Source organism: Oreochromis niloticus, linkage group LG15, assembly GCF_001858045.2.
Source record: "Oreochromis niloticus isolate F11D_XX linkage group LG15, O_niloticus_UMD_NMBU, whole genome shotgun sequence".
Taxonomy (NCBI): domain Eukaryota; kingdom Metazoa; phylum Chordata; class Actinopteri; order Cichliformes; family Cichlidae; genus Oreochromis; species Oreochromis niloticus.
In genome coordinates, this window is record NC_031980.2 from 9,535,311 (window position 1) to 9,551,980 (window position 16,670).

General features: G+C 39.1%; 1 protein-coding gene across 4 annotated transcripts in view; it reads right to left on the reverse strand.

Annotated features, from left to right (window-relative positions):
• Positions 1-14,104, reverse strand: part of daam1b (dishevelled associated activator of morphogenesis 1b) — a 42,834-nt gene extending 28,730 nt beyond the window's left edge. For 2 of the 4 annotated variants that reach the window (XM_005454741.4, XM_003449920.5), the window contains exon 1: positions 13,956-14,104. The gene's annotated coding sequence lies outside the window, so the exon portion shown is untranslated. Of the gene's footprint in view, positions 1-13,692; positions 13,815-13,891; positions 13,910-13,955 lie in introns of those variants that run through there. The other 2 variants (XM_019345814.2, XM_005454740.4) reach the window with 2 other exon arrangements.
• Positions 14,105-16,670: the final 2,566 nt, after the last annotated feature.

A 16,670-nucleotide genomic window follows, 5' to 3' on the forward strand; every position in this document is an offset into this window, starting at 1 on the left:
ATGTCAGACACTCCCACATGATTTACTGCACATGTATCATGAGTGCATCTCAGCTAATTACTGCCTAACAAAATCCAGCATCCATAAACAGTCCTGAATTGCAACACTGTGACTTTTTTTGTTCAGACACCAAAGTAATAAAATTCCATATGGAATTTTCTGAGAATGACTTTCATGAAATTACAATCAATTGCACATACACTCAGAACACAGTGTGACAGGAATTTACCTTCACTAACGTAAAAAAGTAATAGTCAGCCATCAGTGAAGTCAGAAAAAGTTGAAGTCTTAATAGAAAACTCTATTACAAAGTGACTGACAAATTTCTTTTAAGTATTAAAAAAAAACTTTTGTGAAACATGTAGAACAGCTTGATTGTTTTGACTTTTTAATGATGATTCAGTTAATTATTTAACTTTCTGTTAAATTCAAAGACGATCGATAAAACAGACCTTATATAAAATATGGATGTAGCTTCTGTATTTGAAAAATGAAAACAATGAAGAAGCGCTTTAAAAATGCATTGTTCCTAATGGACTGTGGGGGGGTTACTGCTCTTTTCAAAAAGAAGTCTGATTGTACAAATTTATATGATAAAACGACCGTACTGCTCACTTATGACGCGAGGAAACACTTATTCAATTTATGCTCCAAATCACTAGTTTCAAACTTTATTGAAAATGAAATTCCGTTTAGAACAATAGACAAAAAACCTACGTATGCGCTAGGGTGTGGCTCCTACTGATTGACACCATTACTGTATGGGTGTGTAGTGTTCTCGATTACTCAGTCCGATCCAACCTGTGCTTGTGACATCTGGTTTTAACAAAAACAAGATGGCTTCAGCCAAATTGCTCAACTCGAGGCTTCAGAATGGTAGTCCACAAACCAAATCACAGTGACCACGTCTATTTTTATACACAGTCTTTGGATCAAAGACATAAAATGATCTCAGATAAAATAACACTGCTTTTTTTCCCCCCGCATAAGGGACACTCTAAGCTTTGTTTAAATAGAATCAAATGTTCCAAACCAACAGCAATAAGCATATGATGTCGCAATATGAAAATTTACTGTGGCGTGTTGATTCACCTCTGACGTAATGTTTGAAAACATGTCATCTGTACTAATGACTATTTTGTCCATCTGTTTTCTTTAATGGTGAAGGCGACAAAATCAGACATGTTCTCATAAGAGAAAATTATCTACCTGATTTAGACACCCGGTTCCATGCAGGTGTAAACAAATTAAGTGTCATCAGTCAGTAACGTCTATCCATTCATCCATTTATTTTCTTCTTATCCAATTCAGGGTCACAGGGTGCTTGAGCCTATCCTAGTTCTCACATTCACACCTAAAGCCAGTTTAGATTTGTCAATTAATCCAATCGCATGTATGTCTCTAAAGGAAGCTAGAGTACTTTGGGAGAACCCACACAAGCACAGGGAGAACATGCAAACTCCACACAGAAAGAACCCACCAAACAGTGGAATCAAGGCAACATCCACACAAGCATGCTCTCCCCTATTTATTAACTTCTGTTCGTTACAAAACAAAAACAAAACAGGTGAGTGAAGCATTACCAAGCAGTTTCATGAGAGTGAAATCTCTGTGCTTTTGTTGTTATTCAACACCATTTTGAATCTCCATAACTAGAAATATGGCAGAAACACAGTAGGAGTATCATATGCTCTGTAAGTGAAACTATAACCGAGACTATGAATTTACTCTGCTTGCCAAGAAAACTGAGTCTAAATACACCCCTGCCAAAAGGAAGTCGCACATCAAACCTAAAAGCAACATTTAAACCTTGACAGCTGCAAGCAAACTTTAAAAATGTTGCCCGTCTTCGTCAGAGGTTAGTAATGTCACTTTCCCTGATTTCAGGGTTTTCAAAAGTTCAACTTTCCAACAGCTGCCTTTCCCTCTCATCTGGACATGCCAGCATGTAAAGCCGTCTGCAGCTTTTAGATCTCTGATCCAGTCACATGTTATGGCTAGATGATAGAATACTTTATCTTCTGAAGCCCTTCAACTTTCTCACAGCGGACTTTATAGTTCCACGTCTGCGTTTGCACTGTTGATCCACATAGCTGGGCTTGTGTGAAACAGTTTATCTCTACAGGGCTGGGGTAACAGACATCAGTGGCAGGCCGCGCCGGTGCAGTCATGAATGGATAACAGTGGAAGCTGTACAGTGCTGGGTAGCTGCCTCTGAAAAGAATGTCGTGCAGCTGGAACAACAGACAGGTCCAGTTCCCATGGACGGCTCCTGTTCTGATGGGATGGATCTGCTGTGTCGATAAAAAGCCAGGACCAATGTTTTGTTGACCTCGCGTGCACCAGGTGTAACAGCCGATGTTTGGTGTACTGAGGATGGCAATGTTTTTAGTAACATTCAGCATTACTGTCCTGCATTTCTGTTAAACTAGAATCTATGAAGAAAGACCGTGTAGCTTTCTTTCATGTGTAGCATTTTTATGGACTCCTCTTTAAAAAGGAAATCCAGAAAAGTTCATAAAATAAAGATTTTTTTGTCCTACCGTCCTTACTTCTACCTGCAATCTCAACATTAAGGATAATGAGACAACAATAGAATAATGTGTATGAGGAGAGTCTGGAAAATGAGCTTAAACTATCATGAATAAAACAGTGATCAGTTTTTCCTCTTTGGTAGACTGCTCATCTTACAGCATGCGCATGGTTGAATGACATAATCTATGACAGCACTAGCTTGAGGGTTTTGCATCATCACATCTGCAGGTTAAGAATTATCGGAAACAGCCATCCTCTGGCAGCAACTCCACTGAACCTTTCTGTTAATCATTAATCATTTAAGCACAGAGTTAAACTTTACCCTGTTTTATGACTTCCAACAAACAAAAGTACATATTATGGCTACTTTGGCATTAATTTTGTCATATTTTTTTTTCTAATAAGCACACGTTAAATAAAAATAAATGATAATACAAGGAATCAAAGCACAATGAAAACAATCAGAATCCAAATTAATTAGAGCAAACCATCGGCTCCAATGATTCTGCAAACAGTGCAGAAAGGTAGTGAATTAAAAGCTGCAAGCTGCTGAAGCTTGAATATCAATGTGCAACACATCAGCTGTGAAACAAGAAACCTGATTGGCTACAGAAAAGTACAGCTGTGATTACAAGAAATCACCTCTGGTAATGTAGAAAATAACTTAATTGCTTATTGTTCAGATAACAGTGTGAATCATGGGGGCCAGTCAAAAGCACACACAAATTAAGATTAAACAAAATATCCTCAGAAAGGCACATATCCTTACGTGTAAAAAAATAAACCCAAGGTTCAGCTGTGCAGTAATAATAAGGATAGTCTGAGCTGAATCATGACTGACAGCCGCTAAATAAAAAACACTTTCTCCAACTACTGCAAAGGAATGTGTGAAGGGGGAACGTAATATTATGGCTCGTATCATGTGGTGGAAGGCTACAGCGCTTCACCGTGTGCATGCGTTTCATTCAGGGTGGAGCTATATCTATAAATTCCAACCATGCAGCCCTTCCCTTGCAGGAGACCCTCCTAACATTCACAAAATTAAATGCCAGGATTAAAAAGGGTCTTACTGGTCTCTTCCACCCTTTGGAAAGCTTGTAATTACTCCCTCAACTAGGTCCATCTCAGAAGGCCCGCATAACCTTCTACATCTACTAATCTGCAGAACGCAGCTGGAAACATAAAAGCAAGGAAACAACACTTTTGACATGAAGAAGAATGGAGTTGTATTTGTGAAATAAGACAAAAAATGTGAAAGTGCATCTAAAAGAGGATACATGCAGTAAACTGGAAAAAAGCGTAGAGATTGGCGTTTTCCATTCATACATCATGACGTATTTGTTAAGACAGAGCTTTTATTTCCTGTAGCCTTTCACAGCCCATTCAACTCAATCCCAAAGTTTCTCTCTGTGGAGTTTGTTGAGATAAGTGAATTGAAATGTAAGTTCTGGAAAAAGCCAGTAAGAGGATCAGGAGTTCAAGATGTTCTCACTCATATTAAAGCTTCAATAGACTTTTGACAAAGTACTTATCTTCAAGTTGTTTCCTTGCTCATTTATCTAATAAAAAACAAAGCTATCTTTCAGCCATGAAACAGTCACTAATCTTATATTTAGTGTGGATTTGTACCAAAACTAAACTACACGTAGGGTACTTTCTGAACCTTTTTGCCTCCACTGCCCTCAAACTGTAAAATAACATCTTTATTTAGGCAAACCTGGAGAATTTATGGCTACAGCAAAGCAACAAACAAAAAAGTCTTCCAGGAAGAAATGGAAGACACTGCTGCAAAAATATTATGACGTGAAACGGTGCAGCTGGAGTGATCGTGCTTGTAATGGATTGACTGAATTTGAGGGTTAAAAGGCCATGGCTTAACTTGTTGATCCCTCCAGATGTTGGCACTGCGCTGAGAAAGCAGTGGTTAAGTTTTCGTGCAGGGAGATAAGGCAGTGGAGGCAGTACAGTGCACTGAGCATTACTGTAGAGGTAACATATAAACAAACAAATCAAATCAAACAAAGTAATGATAATCCAGCATAATCTAATCAGTATCCAGTCTGCTCCGTGGGTGAAGACAGCTTCAAAACACATGGGTCCATTAGTGTGTGTCACACATGACCAGGCGAAAATCCATGAGAAAAGGTTCGAAGTCTGAGTCTCCTCTATGGCCATTAACACGGATGTGAGACTGGCTTAATGCCAGCAGGACGCATGACTAATTCACTGGCACAGAGGCAAAGTCTGAAGTAAAACTAAGCCACCATACTGTAGATGGCCATCTTGCATGACAGGATGGCTGAGTTACAAAGCTGCTTACCTTAAAGTGTGCCATGATATCAGCAGGGGGAAAACAACCAGAGAACTAGATGCTACAACAATAAACTAAAACTAGGAAATGTTTTGGAGAAGCTTCTCCTCAGAGCTGGGCCTTGTAATGAAAAAAAAAAAATGAAGCCAAAATATAAACAGCAGAAAAAAAAGATGTTTGTGGATGTTAACAAGACCACCTGCTGTTTAACAGGACTGACCTGACAGCCTTTGCCCTTTGGCGTCACAGCTATCAGCTGCACAACGCAAACTCCTGGAAAACAACACTGTGTTCAGGGAAGCAGTACAACTGAATGATTGTTGAGTAGATATATATGCTATGCTAACACTACTGCAAATTTTGATTAGGAAAAAAAAAAGAAAAAAAAAGGAGATTTAAAAGCCTTGAATTACTAGCCACAGTTTTGTGACTAGACCACTGAAACAACCAGCTGTAAAACTATCACTGTTCAAGAACATTTTTAACTGTTAATGCAGATGGTTTCATCTGACTACATGGCTGTTTTCATGGCTTCTGTACACTAATGTTATCACACAGATGTGTTATACTTTGGGAATCCTGCATGTTCGAGCAGCAGCCTGAAATCTTTTTCAAGGAAAATCAGGATGCCTTCTTTTCCCAGAAGTAAGAAAGAAGCTCCTCTGATTATCTTTTTTATAGAAAGACGTGTCATATTTGTGTGCATGTACTTTTGCATGCAGCGACTCGGTGCTATAAGCTCTTTAGCGGTTTGTGTGTATTTTGTTAGTTAGTTCTGACCATAAAAACAAGAACACCCAGACTGAGGTGGTTCACATACCTGTGACATACACACCTCACGCTTTAAAAGACCAAACTTCACAACTCATAATACAGTACTTCCGTTTAATCGTTTCCCTATTGTATATACCATTTCCCTATTGTGTATATTGAACTACTGCACAGAATTTCGTTAAGTGACTATCTAATAACAACAAAGAATTTTTGAATACTGTTTCTGGAAATATGTTATGAATCTGTGACCATGCTCTGACTAATTTAAGATCATATGAATATAATTTGTCAAAAGTCTTAATATGCATCACAACAAAGAAACAAAGGCGCTTTTAAAAATAAAACGATTGCAAATACTTCTAATTCAATAAGAATGTGCATGACTAACATTACTGGCTCTTGACATGCCAACTCAATTAACTGGAAATTACATTATGTCAAATATACCAACAACATCTAAGCTTAAGAGGCATTAATGCAACAAAGGAGACATTTTTTTCCATCACATAAATTATTATGAGGATTATCCTGAATCGAGGCAATGATAGTTTGCAGATCATGTGAAGTCCATCCATGATCAGGCCAAAAGAAGCTAACAACGGCAGAGTCTTAATCCTTTCCTGAGACTAAACGTCTAAACTGATAAAGTTACATCATCCAGCATAACAGAAAGATAAATGACATAGCCCAAACATTCTTCTACCGTTGTTCTCTTGCTTGATAACTTGTTCAAACTTGAGTGTTGCTTTCTGGAGGGGTAGGGCAGTATTTTAAGAGCAGGATAAAGCATGCCATGCTCTGGCACAGTCTGGGGCTGAATCTGATATCCGTCTGCTGTTTCAAAGCCTGTCACACATGCTTTGGTTTGTGTCTGGGGAAGATTTAAACAAGCTGGCATCTGACCTCATCCATTGAAGAAATGAATCAAACAGGAAAAACAGCATATTGTGCAAATTCATGTCGTTTATAAATTGGGAAACTGAATATGTATCCCAAAGGCTTGAAATTCAGGTTCATGAGGTAACAGCATTGTTGCTGGGGTTTGTCTAAGACATATATAAAAACAAGCCTAATATTTTGCTACTTTTAGATAGAGTCCACACCCTGAGAAATTCCAGGACCTACATCAATCACCTTTTCCAGCTGCAGACATTCATCATTTACAATGATTTATAAGTTAGAACATTAAAGAAATGCTGTGAGTATTAATACTTGATGGTGAAACGCTAGCGAACAAGACCTGTTTGTGCAAGAAAAAGCTGCATTATAGTGTGTGATATGATTCACTTTGATATGCTAAATGCACATCAGCTTTCAGGGACCGAGCAGCTATTAGCAGAACTTCAAGCTGCAACCTGAACTGATTGAATTTGCTGTCAGACAAAATGCTGGCATCCAACCGGCTGCTTGCTCTCTGACAAAACTGCACACTCATACAGAATTCTAATTTTAACGCATCTCTGCGTTTGGGAGTTAGCATTATTAACGTGACCTAGACAAAGGAGACAGAGGCGAGCATGGGCTGAAACATGAATCCCTCCTGGCCTATAAAATCCACCCTACCCTCCCAACCAACATCTTGCTTATATAGACTCCCCCACAGACACACACATATACAGAGAACAGGACCGCATGCTGCCTTTGTTTGAACTCGACCGTGGATACACTCTTTCCACATCTTGTGGCTGAGACACACATTTGATTAATTTTGAAGCTCATTGTCATGATAATCTGAGGTTTGACTCATTTCTTTCAGCCTGGCAAGAGAACAGTCACTTTCTAACTTAACTAACTACAACTGACCTCCAAAAGCAAAGCAGCACCATTATATAATTAGAAAAATACACAAGATGAAAAGTTTAAGTGATTCTGAGACTTCAGCATGAACCAAAAAAAGCTAATTTAGCCTCCATCGTGTGACATACCATACACCCCGAGACAATTATTTCAAATTACAGACCCTTTACCCAGAAAAACTATATCACAAAATTTAAATTTTAGTCATAGAACAGTTTGTTGTATTCTATTAAAGCTGGTGTGATCTCCTTCTTGTGGATGAAATTTGCAGTACAGAACTTATAGCAACCTCACTTTTAAAACAAATATTTCCACATTCCTCTGGTCAGACTGCAATAAGGAGGTTTTATCCATCAACGTGTAAACATCAACTATGTGCTGTATTTCACACATTGCAGGTATCATAATCGTAAAGTCTTTATCTCTTTAAGTCTCAAAAAGGAAGCCAGAAGTAGCACAGCTTGTACTGTGTTCTCCAGGGCACAACTGCAACAAGTTCAGATCAGCCCAAAATATAATTTCATAGGTCACCCAGTTCTAGTTATAGAAGCACAAAACTCTAGATCAAGGCTGGTTTCTCTGAGGGAAGCTGTTCTTTGGAGATAATTTGTGCTGCAAAATCAATGACTATAATGGGCTTTGGAAGAACTCACCATGCCCAATATTTACACTGCGTTCAGCAGATGGAGGCTAATAATGTTCAGAATTTATATTCTTTTTCTAAATGTAATAACAGCAAATAAAACATGACAGTTTGAGACACCTGCAGTGACTGCTGTTATTGATCCACCTCACATTATGTAGCTGTGATGCATTTTTCATCGCTAATAAAACTGAATGACTTTCCATGAGGGATCCATTACTTACCATGAAGTCCAAAGTGTGTCAGCGTGAAACAAATTAATGAAAAATCTGCTGCAGCTGAGAGGCTGAGCTGGAAACAGGGTGCACTGCCCTTTCAACTATGGACAATCTCAAAGGTCAAGTGTCAATGAGGTCATGGAAAAAACACAATCAATGCTCAGTCATTGTGTGACGATCTCAACTCATCTACTAATATAAATGTTAAGCATATGTTACGAAGAGCTCATGGTACAAAATTGCACTGATTACTAATAGAACTATACTTTCTTTCTGTTTTGCTTAAAAGTGCAAACTGCAAAGCAGAGGCCAGAAAAAGAGAAGTTAACAAAGCATTCAGCCTTCAGGTCATGAAATACGTGCGTTTCTGCACTAAAAGGATGATGGCAGGTTTCACATTCTTTCTTTCAGGTTAAAACAAAAAGACAAATCACACATCAGTAGCTGTAATCCTGGATTTCCTTCAGTAAATTGTTTAGCTGAGGTAGTAATCCAGCCAGGTTCTGACATGCCTCATCTTGTGATCAATTTGGCTGATGTCCGAAAAAGCAGATATACTATATGTGATGTCTGTTCTTCAGCTTAGCTCTTTCCCATTGAGTTTATATTTTGTTTCACAAAGATGTGAATGTTTTTAGTAAGGGCTGTAACAATATCACATTTTTTACTGCCAACTTTAATAGACAAAATAATTCACTATCACAATATTATTGCAATATCTGTAGAAACTTAAATAAATATAACTGGCTATACAATATCATGATCAACTCTGCTAAAGTGCCAACTAGAAAGTAACAGGCAAAACCTTTATATAGATATTATTTTTAAACGTCACAGTTATACTGCAACACCACAATCCTTGTTGGCAGAGGTGATCTTTGTTTTCTAACCTCTAGCATAAAGCATTGCAGGAAACCCTTCAATCATAGATTTATTTCTGTGTTTGATTTTCTTTGTTAGATGATTTTAACAGGTCTGCATCAACCTTGAGGGCAGCCTTAGTTTATATTCTCAAGTTCAAAAACTATAGCAAGCTGTGAACACATGGCAACAGAACAACAATCCTGAAAACGTGAGGTTGGGTCTCGGGTGTGGCCAACAATGGCTGTCTAAGCCCAGCTGTCCTAAGAGAGAAAACAAGTGCAAAGCTAGACCAGACTGGGGGCAGGGTGTGGCATGGCAGGGGTGTCATGGTGACAGAGCAGGCCTCAAAAAGAGAAGGGATGCTAAATGAAGCCATTGTCTGGCCCAAGTGAAGCACACCACACAAAGAATGGCACATTCAAACAGTCATACAGGCCTATTGTTGTGATGGGAGAGCAGAGTGCTGCAGGTCCACATATATCCCACAGGATCCACGACATGTCAAACAGAGAGAGCTTGATCTAAGGGCATGATGCACTAGCACCAACAGGAAGAGCAGGAACCATAATTACCCGGAGGAACCAATTAAGGAAAGACTTTTAGGTCACTTCGTCAATAAAAATCCATCAAATATTAAACCAGAAACTTGGCTTCTTCATTCATGCTCCACCCAGTTGATGGAACTGATTAGACCAAGTGGAGATCAGCAAAAAGCAAAAATACAACATACAATTATTATTCCAGTTTTCAATAATGCAATTTTAAAAACCAAAAAACTTAAAATTCAAAATTTCCCCTGTGAAGTAGGTGTGGTAATAAAATGACCATTATAAGTGAGGTCTGTGGAAAATATATAGAAAAACTAGATGATATAAAGATAATCCAGATAAATAACTGGAAAATAAGGTGCATCGTTACCTTCAAGGAGGAAAAAAACAACAACAACAAAACGATCATAAAATGGTTACACCTCCATGAAGCATCCATCAATCCATTCTCTTCCACTTATGCTTATACGGTTGGTGGGGTGGGTGAGGTGGGGGTGGAGCCTATTCCAGCAACCGTAGGGTACACCCTGGACAGATCACCAGTCTGTCACAGGGCTGACACAAAGAGACAGACAACCATTCACACTCACATTCATACCTATAAGCAATTTACAATCACCAATTAACCTAACCCCACCAATTCACTAATCCCATGAAGTAACGACAACGGAATTCACTGAAAGCAGATGGATTTCTGTTTTCTCACAGTTGCAGTCAGGCTGCCCAACCCTTGTGGAAACAGTACAGGGAGGGAATTAGGATGTGAAACATTCAGCATGAGTCAAACATAGTCAACTATCTATGGTATGTGCTAACTGGATTTGCTACTTTCTACCTTGCTTACAGTAACTGTGAGAGTCACTTTGACTATTCCAGTAAAAAATTATCTTTTAAAAGCTTAACTAAGGCTATTAGACATTACAGTATATTTAGTGCAGTGTATGGGAAAAAGTTAAACCAGTTCTCAGATCCCATGATTTATAGTAACTACTTCACAGAATATCATTCATATCCTTCCTTAAAGGATGCACATGCACTTTCACGCACACATATGGTGGCCTCAGGTGCTCGGCTGTGCCAGAGCCACTCCTGAATAACACCCAGCATTGAAGAAAATGATTAGTCTACACTTCCCCCATCCTTGTTGTCGGGGCTGTCAGTTACTCTTCCACTCTGTAGTACTTAATGTGAGCTTCCCAGGGAGGTCCCCCCACCCAGCTGCTATGTAGACGGTCTTGTGAAACGTAACACTCAGTTCATTAGCCTAGTTCTCCGTCCGTGTGTGTGTGTGTGTGTGTGTGTGTGTGTGTGTGTGTGTGTGTGGTGACAGACAGAAAAGCAGATAAAATACGCCACTGCAGTTTGCGGGTTGGCACACTCAATGTTGATAGTTTGCTCTGTGGAGCACAAAGTGAAGCGAATGCTTTCCCAGTTTTTAATACAGCATGACAAATCTGTCACCCTTCCATTTCATACATTATCAGATACTTAACTTGTGCTACTCACATCTCTATTAACCCTGTACTTTTACCTCCAGTTGGTGAAAATTAGAGGTATATCTGGGCTGAGACAAGCATGATTTTATTCATTTACTTGCACATTGATATTGCTCTGCTGGTCTCAGAGCACCAATGAGGAAATTTAAGGACAGAGAACATACGGCCGAATGCTGCCAACTAAAACCAACAGTCACAATGGCACAGTCGATTTCACCAGGGACAGCTTTTGTCAAAGTCTGTTTCCAACAGCACGGCAGTGTGTTTGCGTCTGTGACAACAGGAGGATGACATGAAACATCAACATTTGACCACTGCCAACAAAAACAGCACAACCGCAGTTGCAGTGACTGAATTCTGCGCACGTCTGGAGAAGGCGTAACTCTCAAGGTATTTCATAAAGTAGACACACCTTTTAGTCTACTGAATCATCATTATGGATACAATTTTCCTACTTTTATTTTCTTGTCAAAATAAACTGAAACTCAAAATAAACAGTTACAAAAAAAGTTAACTTGCTCTGTGATTTAATTCAAAAAGATAAACATTCATATGAACAGGCGTTAGCAAGATTCTTCCCCATGATTGTGGTTCTGTTTAATGAACTAAGTTTAGTTTCAACTGTAATTTACTCAAACTTAAAATAGTATAATGATGATGATGATGATCTGTACGTATAGATTTCTGTATTAAAAGTAACTTAGTTACTGTAGGTTTAAGATATAAAACCTATTGGATCAAATTTAGACAGAGATTATGGCGGCCCCTTGTTATGAAGCTTTGTTTCCTTGGTTTCCATAGAGATGTGTTCCTGTTGATGATTCTGGACAGCATACGTGCTGCAGAAATGAAACGTACTTCCTATTGAAATGAGTTTCAAAGTTGTACCAAATGTAATTAAAAGTGTGACAATTCATGTCCACGAACATGATTAAATAGATTACTTTTGTGTGACTATTTCACGTTTTTGCTATGAGACCGGGATGGATCACAACATGCCATAATGCACCACTCGGTGTGCTTTTGATCACCAAAAGCTGACCTGACATAGCTGCTAACAGCAGCTAATAAACTGAACTAACATGGAGCAGCAAGGCTTGTAAAGGTACATGCATCACTGATGTGTTTGCTCATCAGTCAGGCAAGAGGACCCAACAAGCACATTAGGTAAACACAGTCTAAGGTGGCCAGGTGAGATGATTCACCATAAGAAACAGTTTAATCAAAAAGCCTCAAAGTGATTTTAGTTAGACACTATTTGCAAATCTGTATAGTTACACAAATACCAATATATCTGTGCTTCTTAATACTACCCAATTATATCATAGCCACTGGATAAACATTCCCACTTGGGAAAGCATGTGCTTACAACACAGACTAATCACTCACAAAGTGCCTATTTAATAAAAAAAAAAAAAAAAAAAAAAAAACTTTGTAATTTGAATGTCAGGGCCTGTCGATGCTCATCTGTATCCAGCCGACTCCCTGTCTGCACATTAATGTTGTCGACAAAATAACAGCATGGTACATCATGTAAGGCTTCTCCAGTGTTTACACTGAAAACATGTCTGCTGATCACACCACAGCAGTAAGCTGTCTCACAAGACAGCAGCGGCCCATTACAAGCACACACAGGGCCCCCCCTCAAATGATTTAGAGCATTTTCATTCTCGGGAATGTAAGTCCTTTCTGATAAACATCCAACAGGGAATAAGCTTACCACCATGGTGATTTGTGCTAATCTCTGTGTTGTGACCTATGACTTCATGACTTCTCAAAAGAGTGATTTTACTTGATAAAAGTGAGAACTCAGAACTCAGAACAGGAAAAGTCTTAGAGCTGGGCAGTAAGAGGGAAGAAACTTTCTGAAGGATATTTGTATTTTACTCACATGTCTCTGCACTCAAATCAAAACTTAATGTACATGAAGGAGAGTTAAACGTTATCATGCACGAACCTTTGTGGCTAAAGACTACAGACTCTGACAGGCTTAGTTTCCAGCTCTGTACACACTGGCCAAAGTTCACAATAAAGATCTGTTTATTAAAATTAATTTGTAATTCATTTGTCCAAATAGTACAGCTGGTCTTCTTGTAATCAGTTTTCCAAAAATCAAAATAATATTAGCCATAATATCCATTTAGACTCTTAAACATGGATATGCGAGTTGGTGTAAGTTTAGTTTTGGTCAGACAAGTTCAGTTGTTAATTATGAGCACAGGTTAGGGTTCAGACATTAACCTTTATTTTCTTTAATAGATTATAACACCAGTGTCCTGTCCAAAAAATAAGTTACACTATAAGAGATATTATAAAAACGTGGCCAAAACCACTAACGAAATTGCCATGGTCCTCTTGCGAACTACTTTTTCAAACTTTAGTGGGGTTTATCTAGCCTACACAACCCCCATTTCTTTTTTAATAAACTCCACAAACAGGTAGAGGCGACACAACAAAAAGCAATTTGCAAAACACATGCAAATAGTACCGGACTCCCGCCTCTCACCTTGTCCGGACGAGGTTTTTGGATACTCGCGTGCTCCAGAGTGAATAGCTGCATGAATATCAGTGAAAATTCAACAAAGACAGCTCGAGTAAATTCACCGCAGTCACGTCAACGACGGCTGTAGCACTGACCGGCCACACCGGTACGGAGGTCACAACCACTACCACCACCAACAACAACAACAACAACGGAGCCCTACCGGCAGTGTGGCTTCTCGGGCGGTTTAATGGTTTAGCCGTTCTGTCTGAGGACAGTGCGCTTACCTCGTTACGGTGAACATTTTTTCTGGTAAGCGCTTCATGTGCTCGGAAAGGTATAGCGCAGGAAAAACATTCAGCGTAGACGGCAGGCAGATGATTCAACCGACTGGTTGGTCCGGGCTGCTCATGAGGTCATCGATTTACTCGAGCAGGTAACGCGCATGCGCTCTATTATTCCAAACCTGTAGTCCACTGCTTCATGGATGTTGTAGTGTAGAAAGATACGAGCGCTGTTCACCATGACCTTTTATTTAGTAGCCTAAATATCGTTGTCATTTGAAGGTTGAGGTCAAAGCTGGGTTTTAAATCCTCTGGAGGTGTAGATCTTTCGTTGTTTTTACTTTACTTTTATTTATTTTCTATTCGATTTGTATTTTTGTGTTATAAAAAAAGGGGGAAAAAGATGTTTCAATTAATTTAGACACAATGACCATGTTCCAGTTTATTAATTGTGAAGATTTCATCCTGTCTTTGTTATATGACGATAATCTACATGAGCGGCTTATTGGAACTAAACATGCAATTTAAATATGTCAACTTGAGCACTGAAAAGGCAAAAAATATTATTTTATGGATGAAAGCAAAGACTGAAAAATAGCCAATGGAACAATCAACAAGAAAAATTAAGGTGCTCAAACTCTAAGCCTTAAATATTTTAAATAAGTGGGGGTTTTTTTCTTACAGTTGGGAAATTACTGCAGCAGTTATATTCATATGTATTTTTTGTGGCGTTTGCTGATTTTTCCATCAGATTCTGAAGGACCAGCTACTGTTTTCATGAACTGTGTTTTACACACACAAAGGTTTGGTAAGTAGTAATAAAGTAATTTTGAATATTTCACAGCCAGCCATTTCCCCCCCTTTGGATGCATTCTAGAAAACATTTCCCCAGTTTAGCTACACTTAAGTCTCTAAACTCTCCATCAGCAGTTTCTTTATAATGTACTTCACACCACAATGAGACTATCTGTCCTGTTTGACTTGTGCCTTTTTTCTCACACTTCTCACCCTCCTCCTACTATTCCCAGCAGTCAGTTCCAAACTTTAGAAAAATCCAGAGCTGCCACGGCCACTCTGGCCTCAGAAAACCCTCCCTTGTCCATCTCATCACCTACAAACAGTGAACAAAGGCAAGCTTAGGACGCATTTCATCAAACTGGTGATCAAGCTGGGCCTCTACAGAAGCAACTGTGTTGCTCAGCACGATATCTGGACTATAGCCAGGTCTCCATAGGAACTACAGGAGAAGGTTGCTGGTTTTTGTGACCTTATAAACCAGTCCGGCACCAGCTCACAGGCTGGATAGTGCACTTGGTCTCGGCAAAGGCACCTTTTAAGAAAGTTTGATCTGTTTTTAAGTAGCTCTCTCTCTGGGATAGTGTTGTCCTTTGCAGTGGATTTAAAACATGGCTATTAATTAGTTAGCCAACACAGATGACTTAAATGAGAAGCATCAGAATACTGTGATAACGGTTAATGCACACTTTCCTGTCAGCCTTTTCCACTAGAACCTGACATAACAGTCCTTGTAACAGCTGTCAACTGAGTAATGTGTGATAGTAGCAACAGGGAAATGGCCTGCAAAATGGTAAATGGCCAGTCCCTAAGGACCCCAAAGCGCTTTACAGTCATTCACCCATTCACGCGAGCGAGGCTGCCGGACACTGGCGCCACCGGGCCCTCTGACCACCACCAGTAGGCAAAACATGGGGTTAGTATCTTGCCCAAGGATATTTGGCATGCAGCCAGGAGGCAGCCTGGGATCGAACCACCGACCTTCTGATTAGTGGCTGACCTGCTCTGAGCTACAGCCACCCTGAAATAGTTTTATAAAGTTAATTTTAATTTCATGTAAATGAAAAACCCTTTAGTACTAGATTGGAGCTAGAAGACAAGTCATCTGAGATGGTTTATTGCCCTCTGGTGGAAACAAAGTTAAACTGCATAATGTAAGTCTCAGTTGATACACAGCATGAAGTGATTTTTTTGAGATGATGATATCTCATTGGCTTTACTTTGAAGGAACTGCAGACTTGATCTAGCACCACGCTGCAGCTCAGCAGACCTAATTCTTGCCAATTAATGAAACAGCTGCTGTAGGCGTCATGGAGTTGATTGACAGCTGTCACATCTTATGCACGTGCACATCTGGAGTGTACTACTGCAGATGCCGGTTTTATCGCAATTCACAACAAAATTTTATAAAACAAACTGTTTTAAATGCTTATTAACCAAAGGACATCTCTCTCTCTAATATGTGTGTAAATATATATAAAGTCTATACTTCCTACTCTCTTTGGACGTGGTTTTTGCATTTTAAGGTTGGTGAATACTGAATGGCATGGAAGATGTTTACATCGCTGCTTCATCTGAGAACAAAAAGGTGTTCGGAGAGATGTTTCCGCCTTTGTAAAATTACACAAGAACTAAAATAAAATTTCCCATCAGCAGCATTTTAAACCCAGAGATTTAGGGTGTTGTCACATATAATCCTGTTTAAAAGAGCCTAACTCAGTCATCTTTTCAGTAGGGGTTTCTAATTAAATGTTTGAATATAGAGTATTAATATAGTTTATTAAAATCAGTTCAAACTCAACTTCTTCAAAAAGGGTAAACAAAGCAAGATGGTTTGGCAGATTGTTTTTGAGGTGCAGCGCTTTTTCAAAATGGCAAGTTCATACTGACCTTGGAGGCTAGATTAAACTTATAATGAAAGCT